General features: G+C 37.6%; 1 protein-coding gene across 1 annotated transcript in view; it reads right to left on the reverse strand.

The window, feature by feature from the left end:
* LOC127416608 (CUGBP Elav-like family member 4) overlaps nt 1-21,123 on the reverse strand; it is a 169,790-nt gene that overhangs the window by 73,457 nt on the left and 75,210 nt on the right. The window lies entirely within an intron of this gene.

Below are 21,123 nucleotides of genomic sequence, written 5' to 3' on the forward strand. Positions count from 1 at the left end.
GTGTGAGGATAGGGTTTTGGGAATGTTAGGGGTAGAATATATTAAATATCATTGTCTTCGTATGACAATACACACCCATGCATGGTCCTGTGTGGTTCTGGTGTGTTTAATCAAGCGCAAGATTTCTAGACATAAATGAGATGAAATGGAAAGCAAATGGAAACTTTTGCTGAAGTGATGGGATGGAATCGTAAAGAATTTAGTGATTCTGGTTCCACATCTATTCTTTTGGTATTTTTAAGGAAGTATCCCTCACCCTCCTGTATAATTAGTCTTTTTTTTTTTTTTTTTTTTTTTTTGGATTTTTCCCCTTTTTCTCCCAATTTGGAATGCCCAATTCCCAATGCGCTCTAAGTCCTCATGGTGGCATAGTGATTCGCCTCAGTCCAGGTGGCGGAGGACGAATCCCAGTTGCCTCCGCGTCTGAGACAGTCAACCCGCGCATCTTATCAGCGCATTGCCACGGAGACATAGCACGTGTGGAGGCTTCACGCCATCCACCGCAGCAACCACGCTCAATTCACCATGCACCCCACCGAGAACAAACCACATTATAGCGACCACGAGGAGGTTACCCCATGTGACTCTACCCTCCCTAGCAACCGGGCCAATTTTGGTTGCTTACGAGACCTGGCTGGAGTCACTCAGCACGCCCTGGGATTCGAACTAGCGAACTCCAGGGGTGGTAGCCAGCGTATTTTACCACTGAGCTACCCAGGCCAGACTATTATTTTTTATTACAACAAAACTCTGTAGCGAATGTGCATTTTTACACTTTGCCATTCGTTATGCACAACCAGTCAGTAATTACACTGATTTGAGTCTCACGGGCCTTAAGAACACAGTAACAATTCTCGCTTCATTTCGAGTTGGACATGACAAAAGTAATGACTTGCAGTTCAATGTAGGATATTCGGTTCAGAAGAACAATTGCTATGCAAAATGACTTGAATCCTGAAAACCCAACCTTTTAACCCTGGAAATTCCTCAAAACCATAAAAGTAGAGCTGCCAAAATGGCTCCCTAAATGAACCACATCTGGCCAATAAAATGAAAAAAAGAGACCTGTCCAGATAGCACATGACTTGAAGACTTCATGTTTCTGAATAACCGTGTACATTTATACAACAAAATATCCTACATTAATGGCGTAGACATGCGGACAGTTTAATTTAATTCCTAACACACATCAATTTACTTACATCAATGAATATGTTAAGAATCGATCCAACTGATTCAGAGTCATTTGATCAGAGGCATTGCCCCTTAGATCTGATTTGTTCCCCCTCAGTTTTAAATTTGCATTCATGGTCTACATAGGCTACATACACAGTAGGCATGTAACGATACACAAATTTCATGATATGATACAATATGATGCAGAAGCCTGATGATACAACACAATACGATATGATTATTAAAAAAACAGCGGCCACAATTGTTCCGCTTAAACTTATTCAAGGATTCGACATTAACATTTTTAAATGACACAACAGTGTCTGACATTGGCAACAAAAAGCAGAGTTCTATAATAATGTAACTTAAAAGCACTGCATTTATTTTGCATTTATTTTGTTTGATTGTTATGAGAAAAACACATATGAACTCACAATTTTCATGTTTTTCCTTGAGAATTTTTTTTTGTCTACTTTCAAATTTTGTTGTGAATCTAGTCACCATAGACCCCGTTTACCCCTTATATTAAGCAGGGGTGTAAAGTAATTGAGTACAATTATTTTTTGGGATTTGTACTTTACTCAAGCCAATTTAAACAGAATACTTTTACTTTTACTTAATTACGTTTCCAAAGAAAAAATAGTACTTTTTACTCCTTACAATTTTATTTAAACTTGAAAAGTACTCACTTTTGCAGATCATTTTCTTTCATCTTACTGGACTGAAGCTGCCTTTTCACTGCTTCCGACAAATGACAGATGACAGACCAGAGGTCAGTCATTTCAAATGCAGTGTCGCACAGCGGCTTTGTGGAGTTCTAACTATCTACAGAGTTGGACCTTCGGATCTGATTTGAGCTTCAGATACATTTAAATATTTGTGCGACTAGTCCGTATTTGACCACCGACTGAATGAGATGTATTCATTCAAAAGTATGAGCAAGAAGTGAGAAACACGGATGGTTTTTGTCCTAAACTTTAATCTAAACGTCTGCTACTTCTACAGTTAGGACAGTTATGAAGTAAAAAAAATTATCGTTCACATTGCAAATATAGTATATATATATATACATATATATATATATATATATATATATATATATATATACATATACATATATATATATATATATATACATATACATATATATATATATATATATATATATATATATATACATATACATATATATATATATATATATATATATATACATATATATATATATATGTATATATATATACATATATACATATATATATATATATGTATATATATATACATATATACATATATATATATATGTATATATATATATGAACAAAAGGCTTTTGTAATTAAATTTGTAACTGTCATTTATTTCTACTCTTGCCTTCATATTTATAGTTAGGCAACTATTCATTATAATAATAACTCTAAAACCAGTAATGTGTAACGTATGCTGGAACTGCTGACAATGATGGCAATGACGAAGACGTGAAGATGAAGAACCCAAGTGCAGTTTATTTATAAACGTGAACCAAAAAACCCTAACTAGAAACGTGAAACATAAATCAGAAACATGAACTTGACTATAACTTGACTTGACTATGGCTTGACAAACACATACAATCACATTTAATACTTGACAACTAGGCAATGAAAACATGAGGGCTTAAATACAAGACATGGGAGAACATAAACCAATGAACAAACAGAACTGATAACAAGATAATTAAACAATAAACCAATGAAAACATGACACATGAACATGGAGGGAAAACAGAAATCACATGACAAGGGAAACAGGAACACATGACATGAAACAGGAACTAGAATTTCAAAATAAAAGACATGAATCAACAAAATACACCTGACACAATGATAATGATGATACTAATGATAATAAAAAAATAATGAAATCTGAGAAATATTAATTATTAATTTTATTGAATTCTTCCATCTGCTCAACAGTAAGGTTTTGTAGCAAACCTCAGAAAACAGTTCACAAAACCAACAACATTACTACCTTTCAAAGATTATTTAGAAAAAATGTTTTATCTGCCTCTACATCTCAAAGGTCGATGCTCTGACATCGCAATTCATGAGTGCCTTCTCCCATGCAACGAACATTGGGTGACTGTGGCAACATTTTGCAAAATAAAATTATGTGGTTCATTACGATTATTAGGGAAGTTCCGAATTGAAATGTCCATTGTGTGACGCTAAAAGTGAGTAAAATGTTCTCCCAAACAGATGAGGTTTTTAAGGTTAATGTTCTATCGAGATTTAAATCAACAAAACCTACCTCCCTACCCTAAACCTTAAACCTAAACCTAACCAATAGTGTCCAAAAAAGCAAATATGGGATGAAAAACACAATTGCGTCCTATTGTGGTGTTTCTATGACACTTTCGGCTCACGTGTCGACTTGTGTGCTCTTCAGTACTCGTACTCTGGTCCTTTGTATCGCATATGCAATACTCTATCAGCTGACCTACCGCGTTATTTGATCACACTTAAACAGCTTGAAAAAAGAAAGCGTGAAAAAAAACGGCACGCTATTCCTCCCAGATGCATCTTAAATTTTATCTAAGCAAAAACTCAACATTTCTTACATAGTCCATTATTTTAGTGGATTAGCTGTATTAACCTGAGCTGCAAATGTTCATGCTTCTCATAAGTGTCCTTGCATGTTGATTTCAGTCAAACTGAAGAAGATCCGTGAAGTGCTCGTGTTTGTGCTTGTATGTGCTTTTTTAAATTTTCCGATCGGACGGAGATTTCCTTTTAAAACTGCTCATAACCTGCAAAGTTTAAACTCTTGTTTTAGTGCAGCGGTTGATTGACAGATGAGGGGTGACACATTGCTGCTGCCAGGACGCATACAGGACGGATTAGCATTTACACTTCAAATGTGTTGTGGTTACATGCATTTTTGACCACATTTGTATGTGGTTTTTGTGATCCGGTCACAAAACATTTTAGATCCTGTTTAGACCTGTATTTAGCGCTGACCACGTGTGATTGGATCACCCAAAACGCACCTTAATACCAGGTGTAAACAGTGTCTACTGTACACACTAATGCTAAGAATGGCTTTATGCTTCTTCAAGAATGAATAAAGTGACATTGATGAGTTTGCACGTTAGTGTATGAAACAGGTGTAACTGTGCAAATTGAACGTTTAGAAATGGCGACATTTAATATGCAATCTTTCTTTTTTTAAATAGGTTTCATTCAAGCATGCAAACCACAAAAAGACATAACTGAAAATACATTGTGTAGGCTATTTGAAAGATACATATACTCAATAGTGTAACTATTAAATATGATTAGCAGGAAGAACCCAAGCACAGGAATGAGACAGACCCCCACAAGCAGCTGGTGAGGTCAGTAGCGGCCACAGAGTACTGGACAGACTGGTCAGTAGTTGTTGGGGACAGGGCTGGGTCAGACATATCGACGACCACTGGGGACAGGACTGGGTCAGGCAGGTCAATGACCATTTGGGACAGGACTGGGTCAGACCGAGTGAGGACCGCAGAGGGTTAGTCAGACTGGGCAGGGACCTCACAAGGCTGAACAGACTGGTCCGTGATAGTTGGGGACAGGACTGTGTCAGACTGGTCAACGACCACCGGGGAGAGTTCTGAGTAAGTAGCACCTGCTGTGGACTGAACAGACTGAGCAACAGACTGGTGACTGGTATCTGATGGGTGCTGGTTACTGGGCTGAGCAACAGACTGGTGGCTGGTGTCTGATGGGTGCTGGTTACTGGGCTGAGCAGCAGACTGGTGGCTAGTGTCTGATAAGTGCTGGCTATTGGGCTGAGCAACGGAATGGTAGCTGGTGTCTGACGGGTGCTGGCTACTGGTTTGAGCAACAGAACGGTAGCTGGTGTCTGATGAGTGCTGGCCACTGGAATGAGCAAAGGGCTGGTCGACGGCCGCTATGGAATGTACAGGATAGTCGACAGTCACAGGGGACTGAACAGGCTAGTCGAAGGTCACCGGGGGCTGGACATGATCATCGATGGTCACAGAAACAGCCTTAGGGAACTGGACAGACTCGTCGACAGCCTTAGGGAACTGGATGGACTCGTTGATGGCCACAGGGAACAGGACAAGCTCGTCGACAACCTCAGGAAACTGGACAGACTCAATGACAACAGGGAACTGTACAGACTCGTCAATGGCCACAGGGAACAGGACAGGCTCTTCAAAGGCCTCAGGGAACTGGACAGGTTCATCAACAGCCACAGGGAACAGGACAGGCTCGTTGATGGCCACAGAGAACAGGACAGGCTCATCGACGGGCACAGACTCAATGACCACGGGGAATTGGACAGGCTGCGTGGTGACTGCCATGGTCGGGGGGGCTGGCAGTGGCAGGGGAACAGCCTCCATGGCCTTGAGCGCTGGCAGCAACTGGGAAACTGCCTCCGTGGCTGGGAGAACTGACAGCGACAGGGGAACGGCCTCCATGGCCGTGAGCGCTGGCAGCAACTGGGGAAGGCCTCCGTGGCTGTGAGCACAGGCAGCGACTGGGGAACGGCCTCCGTGGCTGTGTGTGCTGGCATCAACTGGGGAAGGCCTCCCTGGCTGTGAGCGCTGGCAGCGACTGGGGAACGGCCTCCATGGCCATGAGCGCTGGCAGCGACTTGGGATCGGGTACCTTACTCGGCTTCCTTCTCCTCCTTCTCCTCCTGGCAGCAGGCAGCCACGGACTCAGGTGTGCATCTCCATCTCAGGGGAACAGGGTACAATCTTGGTCGATTCGTTCTGTCACAGTATGCTTAGCAGGAAGAAGGACCCAAGCGCAGGAATGAGTGAAAAATAAAATAACTTTTATTTAAACAACAGAAAACAAACAGGCAACACAAAACTCTCACAGGGGAGAGAAAACAAACTAAAACGTAAACTAGAATAAAGACAAATAACTTGGACCTACCAGGGACAGGAACAAGACTGGAACAGTAACAAACAAATTTGCTAACAAAACGAATAGACAAACACAAGAGTAAAGAGGGCACAATATACAGAGGAACATACATGAGGGACAGGTGCAGACAATCAACATGACAAGGACTAAAGGAGATGGCATGGCAGGAAGAAACAAGCAGGCAGGGAAAGCAGAGCGCATGGCAGACAGAAAACCCAACAGAGCCATGTGCTCAAACACAAGACACAATCACATTCACAGATAACAGAAAGGAGAGGGCTGTCATACCGAGGTTGTGACAAATAGTTCATCCAGTGATGGCTAGAGTAAATAATTTATGTCCTTTGATAATGATTTAAACATAACAGTTTACTGTTATGACATCTCTGTTGTGTTGTCTGTGTGTGGTGTCTTTGCCTAGGAAGTATTGCCGGTTGCATTCAAAGATCGATCTTTCTAAAGTGTATCCTCGATGTAAAGTTTAGCCCCCTTGACAATTTCTCAAGCCCCCTCAGTCATTTATCCTACAGCTGGGCCTGAAAACAATCATGCCAATAAAGTACTTCAAATTCAAATGTAAATTATATATTTTTTCTGTACTTGCAGGAGAATGCAGACATTCGTGAACTGTTAACCAGTGCTGTGAAAATCATTTGGTTCTAGTATTAGAAAATGGAACCTGCTCATAACAGCCGGTTTTATATTCTAAACCCTATAGTCTCCTGAGTTCCGAAAGAGCAACCTCTGAGCAACAATATTGTTCTTTGAGTGAGTGATACGTGAAGACTTTAACTGTTCAGATCCAGAGAGATCATTGCTCAGAGCAGAGTCTGAGTTTTGGCCGCTCATGCTCAGTATCAGTTAGTTGGTTCTGATCTGTTTGGTGTGATGAGGTTTGAATCACCCCCGAAACCCTCTCTCTTCTTCTGATTTGTTCTGAGTCTTGTGTGATTGGTTGTAAAGCTCCTGAGCTCTGTCCCGTTAAAATCCTCAGAGTCGCCGCGGCAACAGGAGTCATTAAGCAGCCCGGGGTACACCGGGAGTTGCTAAGCAACCGGACAGATCGGGTCGGCAGCCTGTTGGTCTACGGGCTGCAATCCAGTGAATTGGCACGCGCTGCCTTACTCTTGCACCATTTCACACCATTTTTTCATTGTGTGTCCATGAGTTTAGAGGAAAAACTAAATTTATTCACCAGAACCCCTGAATGAGGTCCCCCCCCCCCCACCTTCGCCCCACTTTAATGTCCTCTTTTAGTCTGTATGACAAAAAGTTTTGTGCCATCACTGTGAGCCAATGTCCAGATACATCTTACACATACATCAACAAATACATCTTTATTACAATGACCACACCCAAATTGAGACCATGTCTCAAATGTGCTCCAATTTTCCAAGATACCAAAGGCTACAATCAAAAGCCAGAGTTTTAATTTGAACTCAAAAAGGCTATTTAACAAACATAATAACAATGATTCCAATAATAATTAAATTAAATTAAATAGTTCATAATTATTCCAAGACCAAATGATCTGAGCTACGCTATCTACATACGTTTTATAGCTCCATATTTTTAGTGTATTATGTGTCAACTGACACATTTGTGTCTATTTTATTTCTCCCAATTAATTTTAACAGAAACAAATGAGACAAAGTTGATGCTTTAAACAAAATATCTGCACACATCATGAAAAAAGTTAATTACATCAACAGATCAGGGTGAGAAAGACAACCTCACAAACACTCTATTTTAGACATTAACACAGTTTCTCTCACACACACACATCTTTCTAGAGGCTGGCTTGTAGCTGGCATTAGCTCTGGTAGTTTCTCTCAGATAGAGAAACAGTGTGTGTGAGATTCATTCGGGTCCCAGTCGAGTTCAGTACATTCACCTTCTTTATCTCTGTCTGTCTCGCAGCCTTTGGCCTCAGAAAGCAATATGGCTCCTGCACACTCGCCTAATGACTTGATCAATGCTGACAAATAGGCCAGAGCCACCGCCTCACCATACACACACACACATCTCTCTATTACCACACCAGACGACTGTACTGCAGTTTCCCACACCTCCTTTTTCACCAAACTCAGTTTCTTTGTGTTTCTCTCTCAACACTTCAGCTCAAGTTCAATCTGCTTGTGTTTGTGTCACTGTTGTTTTGCAAAGAAACAAATCTGAGAAAAAAAAAAAAAAAAAATGAGAAGTGAAGACACGAGATGAGAACATACAACATGAGACAAGTGATGAGAACAGATTAGAAGAGACGAGAAGAATGAGAAAAGAATGAGAGAGAAGAGAAGGGAAATGAAGACAGGAGATAAAAAGATACAATACAAGATGAAAAGTGAGAAGATGAGCAGAGATTCGATGAGACAGGATGAGAATCTGTGAGACATGAGATGCATTGAGACAAAATGAGAAGATTCAAGATGAGAAGATAAGACAGGAAGAAATGAAATGACACAAACTGAGAAGAGACAAGATGAGAAAATACGTGACCAGAAGAGAAGAGATTAAATGAGAAAATGAAAAGATATGAGACAAGAGATGAAACGAGACACATTTAGAAGATAAAAGATGAGAAGATATGAGATGAGAAGAAAGAAAACAAGACCAAAATAAGAATATGAAGGACAAGATAAGAGACAAGAAGAGAAGAAAATAAGATAAAATGAGACTATATAAGATGAATATATAGTACAAGACATGAGACAAGAAGAGAACAGATAAAATGAGATATGAGACGAGAAGAGATGAAACTAAACAAACTAGAAGAATCAAGTTGAAATATGATGAGATGAAACAAGAAGAGAAGAGATTAGAATATATTCATCTTTTTACAGTCTGACTCATTTATAAATAATTTACAGCTGAATAAGATTTCAGTTCAACAAGGTCCATACACACACATGACATCTACATTTACTGTTCACAGGCCCCTCTCTTTATCTTGTATCACGGTAAGTCTGTGAATGTGTGTGTGTGTGTGGGCAGGTTTAAGTGGTTTATGAGGACTTTTTTTCAGGTTACAAACTGGTAATTACAAGGGTATTACGCTATAAATGTGGTTTATGAGGATATTTCTAGTGTCCTCATAATTCAAATCGCTTAAAAAACATGTTTTATTGAAAATGTAAAAATGCAGAAAGTTATTTGTGAGGGTTAGGTTTAGGGGTAGGGTTAGGGTTAGGGGATAGAATCTATAGTTTGTACAGTATAAAAATCATTATGTCTATGGAGAGTCCTCACAATGATAGCTGCACCAACATGTGTGTGTGTGTGTGTGTGTGTGTGTGTGTGTGTGTGAGAGAGAGTGAAAGAGAGAGCTGCTCGTTCTTTTAAATTGCCTGTTATGTCTTGTGGAGCGTAGAGAGGCTGACACACACACATACACACACACACACACACATACACACACACACACAGTGATTCACACATCACCATAGCAGCCCATGAAACACGTGGGTCAAGTTTTGTCAGGTTAAATGCAGACATGAGTGTGTGAAGGATATTTTTAGCTTGCTCCAGGTTTCCTTTTGCAAAAAAAAGAATTGTAAAACAATTTCTGAACATACATTTTTGGTGGGATACCATTCCATATTTTTATGTATGTGCTTTCATCCCCGTCGCGTTTGCATTCAGCAGCCCACCCAAAGCGCAGCTACGTCTACAATCCTGCCAGCAGAGTGCCGCGCACCTTCCGTTTTGAAAACTACCAGGCTTGTTTAGGTGTCACCCCGGCGGGTCACCCCCGTTGAGAGACGCCAGGCTGCTCTATAAAGCTCAGGATGGATGGGTGTATAGATCACGGCAGGGAGCGAGCAGCCAGCACACCACAGGGAGAGAAAGAGACGAGATGTCGACACACATCCAGAAACAAGACTAACAAATGAGTCACTGTGACAAACAAATTTATGAGGCTCAAGAGACGAGAAAACCTGCAGAGAAATGATACTGACACAGCCAGAGACAAGAGGAGAGGAGAGAAAAACATGAGACAAGACAAGAAGACATGAGAAAGAATGAGTTGCAGGAGATGAAAAGAGACAAGGAGGCGAGAAGCGAAGAAACAAAACAAAACAAAAATTAAGAAGAAAAGCAAAGCTAAACAAATGTATGCAACAAACAACTTTGAGGCTATCATTTCAAGTTTTGAAGCATAGAAATGATACTCGCACAGCCAGAGATAAGAAAAAAAGAAGAAGAGAGGGGAGAAGAGGAGAAAAATTTTAAGAAAAAAGAGAAAACATGAGACAAGAAGACATGAGAAAGAGATTGAAGAGGTGAGAAGAGATGAAGAAAACGAGAAGCAAAGAGACAAAACAAACAAAAAGCCAAAAAAAAAAAAAAAAAAAAAAAAAAGAACAAAAGAAAAACAAGACAAAAAATCTAAATGAAACAAAACAAAAACAAAAAGGAAAACAGAGACAGGATAGAAAGAAACAACAACAACAACAAAAAAGAGACAGAGAGAACACATTCCAGACAAACACATGATCGGAAAGAACTAGAGAGGAATAACACAGATGAGAGAGAAGAGAATATTTCATGACAACAGCACACAAAGACAACATGTCTTTAACTCTGATACACACAACACACACTCACACCAACAATCTACAAATGTGTGGGTTCGTCTGAGGCAAACATTCTCACATTTATCGGACTGATAAATATAACGTTCAGTGCTTTGATGAAGTGCCACAATTATTGTGAAGATAAACGAGTGAATTTGCCCTTGCTATAAGAGCAGATCTCAGCATGGTGCAGCATGCTCATTACGGCCTGTGAGTCCATCTACAACATTTCACACTGATGTATGACTGAAAACGCTGTGAAATATATGCACACCTAATGCTTCAGAAATCACATGATCATTGATCATCTCAAGACATTCTCTTGGTTCAGAGAGACTGTGCCGCTCGCTGTATGGTTTGATATATGATTTTAAATAAAGACATATTCCCTCAACAACAGAAGTGAGGCTATATGTCTTAAAACACTGACCTGGTGCTGTACATTATTGATGTACACTACCGGTCAAAAGTTTTGAAACACTTACTCATTCTTTATTACAATTGTTTGTTTTTTTTTTCCACATTTTTGAATAATAGTAAAGTCATCAAAACTATGGAACAATAGAAATGGAAATATGGGAATTATGTTGTGACTAAACAAAATCCAAAATAAATCATAACTGTGTTATATTTTAGCATCTTCGAAGTAGTCACCCTTTGCCTAGAATTTACAGAAATGTACTCTTGACATTTTCTCGACCAACTTCTTGAGGTATCACCCAGGGATGATTTTTAAACAGTATTGAAGGAGTTCCCATCTATGTTGGGCACTTATTGGCTGCTTTTCTTTATTATTTGGTCCAAATCATCAATTTCAAAAACTTTTTTTTTTTTTTATAATTTTTAAAATAAGTTTTATAATATGGTGGCACAATTATATTTTTGTCTACAAAACTAATTTCAAACATTTAAGCATACGCCTTCAGATCAAAAGATTTTTAAGATCATGAGAAACATTTCAGTCAAGTGTTTCAAAACTTTTGACCGGTAGTGTATATATAAAAAAAGACATCAAAAGAGCCGAAACAAAGGGGAAAAAAGAAATATACAGAGTAAAAATGTAAATAAGTAAGTAAAATATGAGAAACAGAATCTAAAAAGGAAGGTTTTGAGTGTAACTGGGTCGTTGACATTAAGGTTGTCCGAGAGGATAAAAATTTGGCTCCCAAAGAATTTGCTATCTTACTTAATGCCATAACAAATACCCCCTATCCCTTTGTTTTACCTCCTCTAGACCCTGCTGTCTCTGTGGTGGGGAAAACCTGCTTCTCTTCGACCTCTAAAAGGTCTACACATTATTTATTTCAAAGTGATATTTTGGCAGTCCCAAATGTATAGTTTACTGGAATGCTTTTGTCTCAGATGTTGACTGGAGGAAGGTCTGGTTGCTTCCAAATAAATATTTATTACCAACAAGATAAGAGAAGTATCTTTTCGTATAATTCATCAAGTCTACCCTGTTAATAATTATTTAAAGAAATTTTGAAAAGATATTGAAGTTGAATGTTCTTTCTGTAAGCAGCACCTGGAGACTATTGTCCATTTGTTTTGGCATTGCCAATACACCAAATTACTCTGGAAAGGCCTTTCCCAATTTATAAATGAAATCATTGTAAAATACATTTATATATTCTGGGAAAATGTACCGTTTGTTTTTTTTCACCTGTGACCCAAATGGAAAAGAAAAAATGAAAGATGAAATGTATTTAATTAATCTTTTAATTTTGTTAACCACATTTTATGTACATAAATGTAAAATTTCTCATCAGAAACCCATTTTGGATGTTCTGCATACAGAACTACAACAGTACTTTAAAACAATTTCTAGGTTGCAGAATAAGAAGGCTATCAAAACCATTAATATTTGTAAATCGATCTTTTTTTCCTTTGATTTATTTCTTTTTGAATATGTTGTAATGCCCCTGTCTTATTTTCTCTTCTTTCTTTCCTGATTTTGTTTGTAAGACCTTATAACAATAAGAAAAGGATAAAAATGTGAAATTTAAAAAGAAATCTTAAAACACGTGTATTTTAAGTTCATTGTACTAGTACATGTACGTTCGTAGAAATGTAATCAAAATACATTTTTGAAAAACATTTATAGCATAAAGATGAAATTACTTAAAAAATGACATGTTGTAACAATCAAGAAAAAGATTTTAAAATACTTTTCCTGATCCTTGAATATATGAGTGAACACAACTTATTAATTTCAAAAAAGGTATCAAACATATTTTTCAAAGTTAAACATATATATTTTTTAAAATATCATAAATTGTTCAGTCACAAATATCAAGAAGTTTTCTTAGAGTTACTCCATTTGACCTGAAAAATGTGCCTTTTCATAAAAATCTCAAAATATCTGATCATTTTTTATTTTTTATTTTTTTATTAAAACACACACACACACTCATGAGGTTCTAAAGGGGTCTTGTCTGTTTTATGGTTTTCTTGTCACATGACAACAGAATGGTTTCCTGCATGGTGGTCACACCACCTGACTTTAACCGCTTTTCCATCATCGGGCCAAACAGCTCTCATCGCAAAACCGTGCCATTTGTGCCAATCTGGGCCAGTTGCCGCGGTTACGGTTTCTTTTTCCACTGTGGTGTGGTGAAATCAGGAGAATGTACAGAACAACTTGCCGTTGGCAAATTGACAATTGTGAGTCAGCACGTACTAACGCCATTCCACCAGCATGGTTAAGCATGGTTGAGTATGGTTAGCTAACAATGCCGAGAATTCCGGGCCGAGAACCATTTATAAATGTGCCGTGCCGAACCGTGCTTCAGTGTAAATGATACAGTAACCGTTCCATACCGTGCTCAGAACCATTCGGCCCGATGGTGGAAAAGCATCTTTTGATTTGTTGGACAAAGTTTTTCAAATATTTATAATATAAAAAAAGAAAAGTTTCACTGCTCATTTTTGTAAAGAAATAGCAATAAAGCATAATTCTAATCTAATACCAACATTTCATTTTTTTAAGAATTTCAACTTTTTAATGAGACTTCAGTCTCGGCAGTGTTAATCTCATCAACAAAACTGACGAAAACGCTCGTTGAGAAGCGTTTTTTGATTCTGTCAACCATGTTGAATACAAGCCAAAAAAAAAAAAAAAACGCAACATAACGATAAATACACTATTTTATTAAAGCACACTGTTGACGAAAATATGATGAGAAAAAGTAATACAGCAAGATATTAACAGTGCAAGATATATAAACAGAAGGACAAACATCTAGAGAAGCATCTTTTTATAGAAGAAAATATTAGATATGGATTCATCTAATCCAAAAATCTATGTCGGGGATTTCCCCACTTGAGCTGTGTGAGTTGAACACACTAAACACTGGCAAAATGAAACGCATTAAAACGGGTTAATTACCTCACTCAGATGCATCCTATATATATATATATATATATATACATTAGATTAATCACTATATCCACCACATACATGTATTATTACAACTTACATCTGCCAAGACAATAAAGTGAATAAACAGGTGAACTTGAACTAAGTTACGGGCCTAGTCCCAATTAATATGTGTAATTGTGATTACGCTGTTTTCGTAAAAAAAAAAAAAAAAAAAAAAAAAACACCAATGCAAAGGCACCAATGCAAAATTCTAAACTTGCTAAACAAGAAAAATGTATAATAGTCTCAAAAGTATTCATAATTCAGAATACAGTAGGCTAACTTCTAAAGAGTAGCTAATACTTCAGTGTCATCATTATATGCTATTATTTCAGGAATTCAGGTTTTCACAAGGAATGTTGTAGTATTTTATACTGATGGTAGCCTATCTTTTATATGTCTGATACATGTTTAAATTAAGAAAATGTTTGCAATTTTTTCTAAATGTTTGAACATTTTATTATAGTTTGGTCAGTCACTGTTTTACAAATGTTTTGTCATTTTGCACGTTATCATCAACTAAAAAGATATTATTTTCGTTGACCAAAATTATTTGCCATTTCAGTCCGAATAAAACTGACTCAAATTAATGAATATAACATGATGAAATTTTGACTAATTTCAAAGGACATTTTCATCAAAAGACTAAAACTATGACTAAAACCAAGTTTTTTTTTTATTTTTTTTTTTTATTAACATTGCCAGATGGTTATACCACTTAAACATTTATTACTTTAACCATTACTTTTATTACTTTGATTAACTTAATAGATCCAGACAAGAAAATGCGTGTCACACCTTCGAAGCAATTACGTATGTTTAGGTCTCATACACAAAACTTTCTTTTTGAATTTTTTTTTTTTCTTTTTTTTTAGGTAGCTGTGCACCTGCTGAATTTTTACAGCTTCATTAGCATGGCCTGCAGATCAATCTAAAATAAAGCCGATTTAGTGCTGAGTAACAGATGAGACAAGACAGGACTGCTGCTCGCAGGCACACATGTAATTTCAGGCAGTGAAACACAACCTGAAAGGTGTGAAAACTCGTGAGTGTGTATGTGACAAAAGAGCTTCTGTAACACATTTTTGGGTGAGTAAATGTAAACAAAAAGAACCATCTTTCATAAGTCATCCTATTGGTAAAGACATCACCTTGTCTTCACGACAGTCCTAAATCTAGAAAAAGCATGCACATTTGTTGGACCAATCTGACATTATCAGGTTAAATCTGTAATTTGATGTGTTATTGAAATGTAAGCTTGACAAACAGTTTTGGAGATCTCTGTCTTTCCCCATTCAAAGAGATGGAGCTGGAAAAATGGCTGCCTGGGGGTGTTGCCTGAGGGCAGAGCTGACTGACTCTTTTCAAAGTCAACATTTTTTGCTCAGGGGACTTGGAGTTCTCAGTTATGTTTCATTGCATTACTGAGTATCAATCAATTATGGACTGAACACAAGCTATAAAATTAAAGGGATGGTTAACCCAAAAATGAAAATTCTGTTATCATTTACTCACTCTCCAATAAAAGTGGTCATGCAACGTGACATCATGCCGTTTTGGTCACTAGGTTTGATGTTATGGAAATTGCTGCCCTATCAGATTCAGCGCCATTTACATTTACTATCCCTTTCATGTGGATAACATAGCTCAGATTACTTGGTATTGGGAGAATTTGATAAGAAATGTTGCAGTTCATAATGAGATCTCTGACTTTGGAAACTTCATACAAGAGTTAAACAGCACCTGACACTAAAACTCATACTAACATTTTAGAAAGGTTGGGGGCAGAAATGTTGAGAATTCCAAATGAGGCTGAGAGACATGAAAGCAGCAACAGGGAGAGCGATAAAGAGAGACAGTAAGTGTTAAAGAAAAAGGGAAAATGGCATTTGTTGAGAAAGCCAAGTAAGGCTGCAAAACAAGTGTGTTTTTATGCAAATACATGCTAATTTATGCAAGCATTGCCATGGCAGCGCCTGAGGCTGCGTTGATTGGCAGTTGCAGTTCTGAGTGGATGGAGAAAGGCCCGCTGGTGTTTGCATGAGTTAGCTGTGTCTGTTTATGCCTGTTGAACATGCAGACACACTTCAACCAGCCCATCGCATGCTGACTGCAAGGCAGCAGCCACAGATCTGAGCCACGCAAACAGCCACTGTCCAAAACTGCAGGAAGGATCATATATGAAAACAACCGCTCATTTCAAGGTCGATCACACCTGCTTGAAATCCTCCAGTTGGAATATGCATACATCCCAGGCTACTCGATATACAAAAAAACAAAACTAAACAAAAAACAAAAAAACAGGATGTCAAATGAGTAGGATGTTCAAAAACCCAGCATTCATGAAACAGTAGGTGAATAATACCCGGATAACCTTTTGCATTTGCTGAGATTCTGAAGTGTGCATCCACTGGATACTTTATTTTAAAGGGGTCATGAAATGCAAATTTTTTTTTTTTATCATTTTATTATCTTCCCTGAGGTCTACTGCTAATGTCAGTAAGGTTTTTTGCACCAAAACTGTCATAGTTTAGTAATAAGTAATAATTTACCTCTCTGTCTCTGGCCCTCTGTCTCAAACTCTCGGTTTCGGCCTCAGCGTCTCCTTTAAGACTTTAATGTAAACACCCACTGTTCTGATTGGCTAACATTGTGCAGCGCCTCCAATACAGCCTTATTTGAAACTCAATAGGAAGAGAATGAACAAGCTCCACAACATTATAAAACAAAATTTCAGGGTTTACACATAAAGCACATCCAACACATTGCATCCGAATATATTAAACTTCACTCAAGCACAACTGTTAACACTCAGCACCATAAACTATCAAACAGTCATGACAAATGAAATATTCATGAATTAAACTGTTTACACAAGGTTTTGTGGTCAAGTGTTTTAACTCCCCCATTCTTCAATAACAGTTCCTTTGCAAAGCTTGAATAATTTTATGACTGGTTCACGAGTAGTCCATGCTGATATTAGCCGCACAAACACAGTTTATATCACGGCAAAACATGATGCACACACATCGCCAGAAATGCATACAAACGGTCAAAGACGTCCAGCCATTACTAGTTTACATACACCAGCAATTAAAAATAGTGCAAATGGGCGCAAGAACAGCAAGACGCAGAGCAGCTGAATGAAACTGAATGGCATCTCTTTTTCTGAGTTGTAACTTGACACTGCGTCTATTAAAAGCGGCACGATAAACATGATAATGGTCAAAGACATCTGACTAATGCATGTTATATGCAACAACAACAAAATAAACTTCAAAATAGTCCAGATGGGTTCCCTTTGGCATTAAGGAATAGTTGGTCACACTAGGCCTGTCTCTCTCCCTCTCTGTTTACGATACGAACTGAGCGCCAGTGGGCGGGGCCCAGGGTGCGATGACGCATGTTGTAGGGTGTGTAAATACAACTGAGCAATGTCTTGTGATGTCACGAACATACAGTCTTCAAAACTAAACATTTGAGAAGAGTAGGAACTATAAAGGCTATATATAAAAAGTGGGGAGGAAGTTTTGAGTTCTGAAATTTACAGTGTGCTTTTATAGTACAGTTACCTCCTTAGATGTCTAAATATCAAGGAAAATTTGATTTTTTCATTTCATGCCCCCTTTAAGGTCACGGGATATGAGGAACTGTCAAATTCAAAACACTAAATAATAATAAAAAAGAAAATCAAATTGCCAATGATGCCTAATTAAAAAATAAAAATAAAAGAAAATAAAAACTCTTGCGGAGAACCTTGATGGTATCTTTTCATGCTTCAATCAATCAAACATTTCTAAGGTGATGTATTTCTTGGTAAGTTCAGTTTGGCAAAGTGTTTAGTAAATGGGGTTTCTGGTAAAGTTGCTGTGAAATGTGAAATTTGAGTTATTTTATGTGTACAGTCATTTCATTAACCCTCAATCTTATTAAAAGGTATAAATAGAAATGTTTTAAGATACCAATCGAATGACAAAATATTAATATGACAGTCATAAACTTAAACTTCTTTCTTGGGGTGGCCTGGCACTGCAAAGAAACTACTTTATGGCACTAGCCAGCGCTCTGATATTTCTGAATAATGATTGCACATCCGGGGATAAAGTGATATTTCACCGGTCATTTGGGTATTGCGAGTCATCTTTCCTTTCTTGTAATATCACTCTGTGATCTCTGCAGTAGTCTCTCAGTAGTCACATAATAAGCAGGATAATGAGCAGTCAGATGGTCATTTTTATAATATAAATGCCAACAGAAGTTAGACTCAAACCTGAGGTGGAATTCAGCAGTTTTTGGAGACTCCACAGTCTTTTTCTTCTCACAAAATAAAGTAATTTCAACACAAATCATTATTTTATGTCCGTTTAATCATTTATTTGCTAAGCAGTCGTGTAATAAGCGGGACAATCTACAATGATACGGTCATAATTCCAAAATAAACCCCAACAGAGTGGTTAGGACCCTGGCTCTAGATTATCCCTTACATGGCAGATCTCCGGGAATTCATTTATTCTACACACCTGCGTATAAGTATGTACTTCATCAACAGTGGAGAAGTAAGTTCATTATCATTTCTGAAAGTACAAGAAATTCAGATGCAATCTCTACCTTCAGGGCTGCGTGACTGTTGTGACATTCACAGCTGACATGGAAATATTGTTGTGTTATGTGTGAGTGAGTGTATGTCCTGCTGTGCAGTTGTTTTGGCTGTGATGAAATCACACATTCCACACATGCTCTTTTGAGAGTTATTGACAGATGATTCACTTCATCTACCGAATGCAGAAATACACATTTAGCTGCGCTTGCATGCCTAATAAAAATGCTTAAATAAATTTAAGCATTTGTGAATTTTTCTTTCTGGTGAGACACCAGAATTAAGTAAGAATTATTGTGCACTTTGTGCAGTTAACCGCAGGGACAGAAATTAAGGGGGAATCAGGGCACAAAAGCCACCAAAATTCAAAAACTGGGGGCAAAAAAATGCCCTCTAAATGAATTATTCTGTTTTTAATTTGTAACATCTGATATAGTTCTTATGTTGATTCAATTCTTAGAGTAAGAGATAATAATTTCTCAGTCTTTAGAATTTGTATTAATAAATTGATTAAATCAACATATTTAACATAAAGAGACTTTTCACTTTTCTAAATCCCAGGTAAATGGAATCCTGGGTTATCCTGTTTCATGTTTCATACTGTTCTTACTTTACCCTGGATTAAACATTAATCCTGGGTATTCATGTTCAGATGTTTCACACTGTACATTCTTAAACCCCTGGTTAACATACTTATTTGCACACTTGCGGTGTCAATAACAATGATTGGACGAATACAGCTCGCGACGGACATGCAACCTGTCAATGGAGCTGCTCTGCTCTTCTGTGGAAATGACAAAAAGCAAATCAGCTTTGCTTGTCTTTCATCTTCTGAAATATTCCACGAAAACATGGAATACTGTGTCTTCATCACAGCAGTTATCGCATTTGCCACCACTGTTCGACACTTTACCATTTCCCTCAAATGGCACATGAATGTTTAATGAGGTAAGTACTGAGGCATTTTATGATTGGTTGTCTGTTGCTTAACAACTTTCTGTAACATTCTAACACTGCATCGTTTCACACTGTATAGCTCCGGAGCAGGGTTTTATAACCCCGGGTAAAAAGCAGTGCTAACCCCCTTTCAAAATTACAAGTGTAAAATGTTGCTTTACCCAGCGTTCAAAGCGGGGTTTAGAATGAATATAACCCGGGGTTAAGCGCAGTGTGAAAAGCCCTAAACACATAAGACAGTTTGTTTTGGTTAGAAAAAAAATACAGTCAAAAAAACACAATAAAAATGCCCCTGAAAAACAAACCCCTTAAAGGGATAGTTCACCCAAAAATGAAAATTCTCTCACATTTACTCACCCTCATGCCATCCCAGAAGTGTATAACTTTCTTTCTTCTGCAGAACACAAATTAATATTTTTAGAAGAATATTTCAACTCTGTAGGTCCACAATGCAAGTGAATGGGTGCCAAAATTTTGACGCTCCAAAAAGCACAAAGGCATTAGGGGTGTAACGGTTCTAATTTCTCATGGTTCAATTTGTATCACGGTTTTAGGGCCACGGTTTCGGTACGGTTCGGTATTTGCTTTGTTCATAAAAAAAAAATATTACTGCCAAATCCAAAGAATAATCTATTTGGTAAACATTTCAACAGGTTTGCCCTTAAATAACAATCATTGTTTTACAACAGTAACCATAGTTTAACCATGGCACTTGTAGTAAAATCACAGTAACCACAATATAAACATGGTTACTGTCATGGTTACAATATATAGTATAATCATGGTTACTATATAGAAACGACAGTATTACTGTAGTAAAACCATGGGTAATTGTATCAAAACCATGATTCTGTTCAGAAAACCATGGTGACAGCAGTCATGGTTACTACAATATTACTATAGTAAAACCATGGTTAATTTTCATCAGGGTCCTTCATAAAAAAAAAAAAAAAAAAATTTCTCTAAATACTAAATCAACATTTTAACTTAATACCTGCACTAATACACTACATGCATCAACATAAAGTGCACTTAAAATTAATCTCATCATATATTCAATATTCGGAATCTGTACATCACTGAAAAAGGAATAACCTTGCTATTAAAATGCATACGAGAAGGGATGTTGTGATAAAGTTGCTTGAGTATTTTTATCATATACATGGAAATCCCACATGAACACCCCAAGCGCTTTAGTTATTGTTTCATTTCTGTCCGAATTAGCAAGGAGTATCTGCTTAAAACTGAAGGGAGTGTGTGCAGTTTCGGCTCACCTGCGGCTCTTTCCCTGGGTGATGTCGGTGTAAAAGATTAATCATGTATCAATGTATTACTATAATGGCATCTTAAAGCCATAAATCAAAGTGCATTATTGACGCTCGCGATAGATTACAGCCGCACGAGGATACAAGAAGAACTTGTGTGCATGTTTTAAATAAACCCTCACGTGCATTATTGACATATATTACCAG

The sequence above is a fragment of the Myxocyprinus asiaticus genome, chromosome 26, assembly GCF_019703515.2.
Source record: "Myxocyprinus asiaticus isolate MX2 ecotype Aquarium Trade chromosome 26, UBuf_Myxa_2, whole genome shotgun sequence".
In the NCBI taxonomy this organism is placed as follows: domain Eukaryota; kingdom Metazoa; phylum Chordata; class Actinopteri; order Cypriniformes; family Catostomidae; genus Myxocyprinus; species Myxocyprinus asiaticus.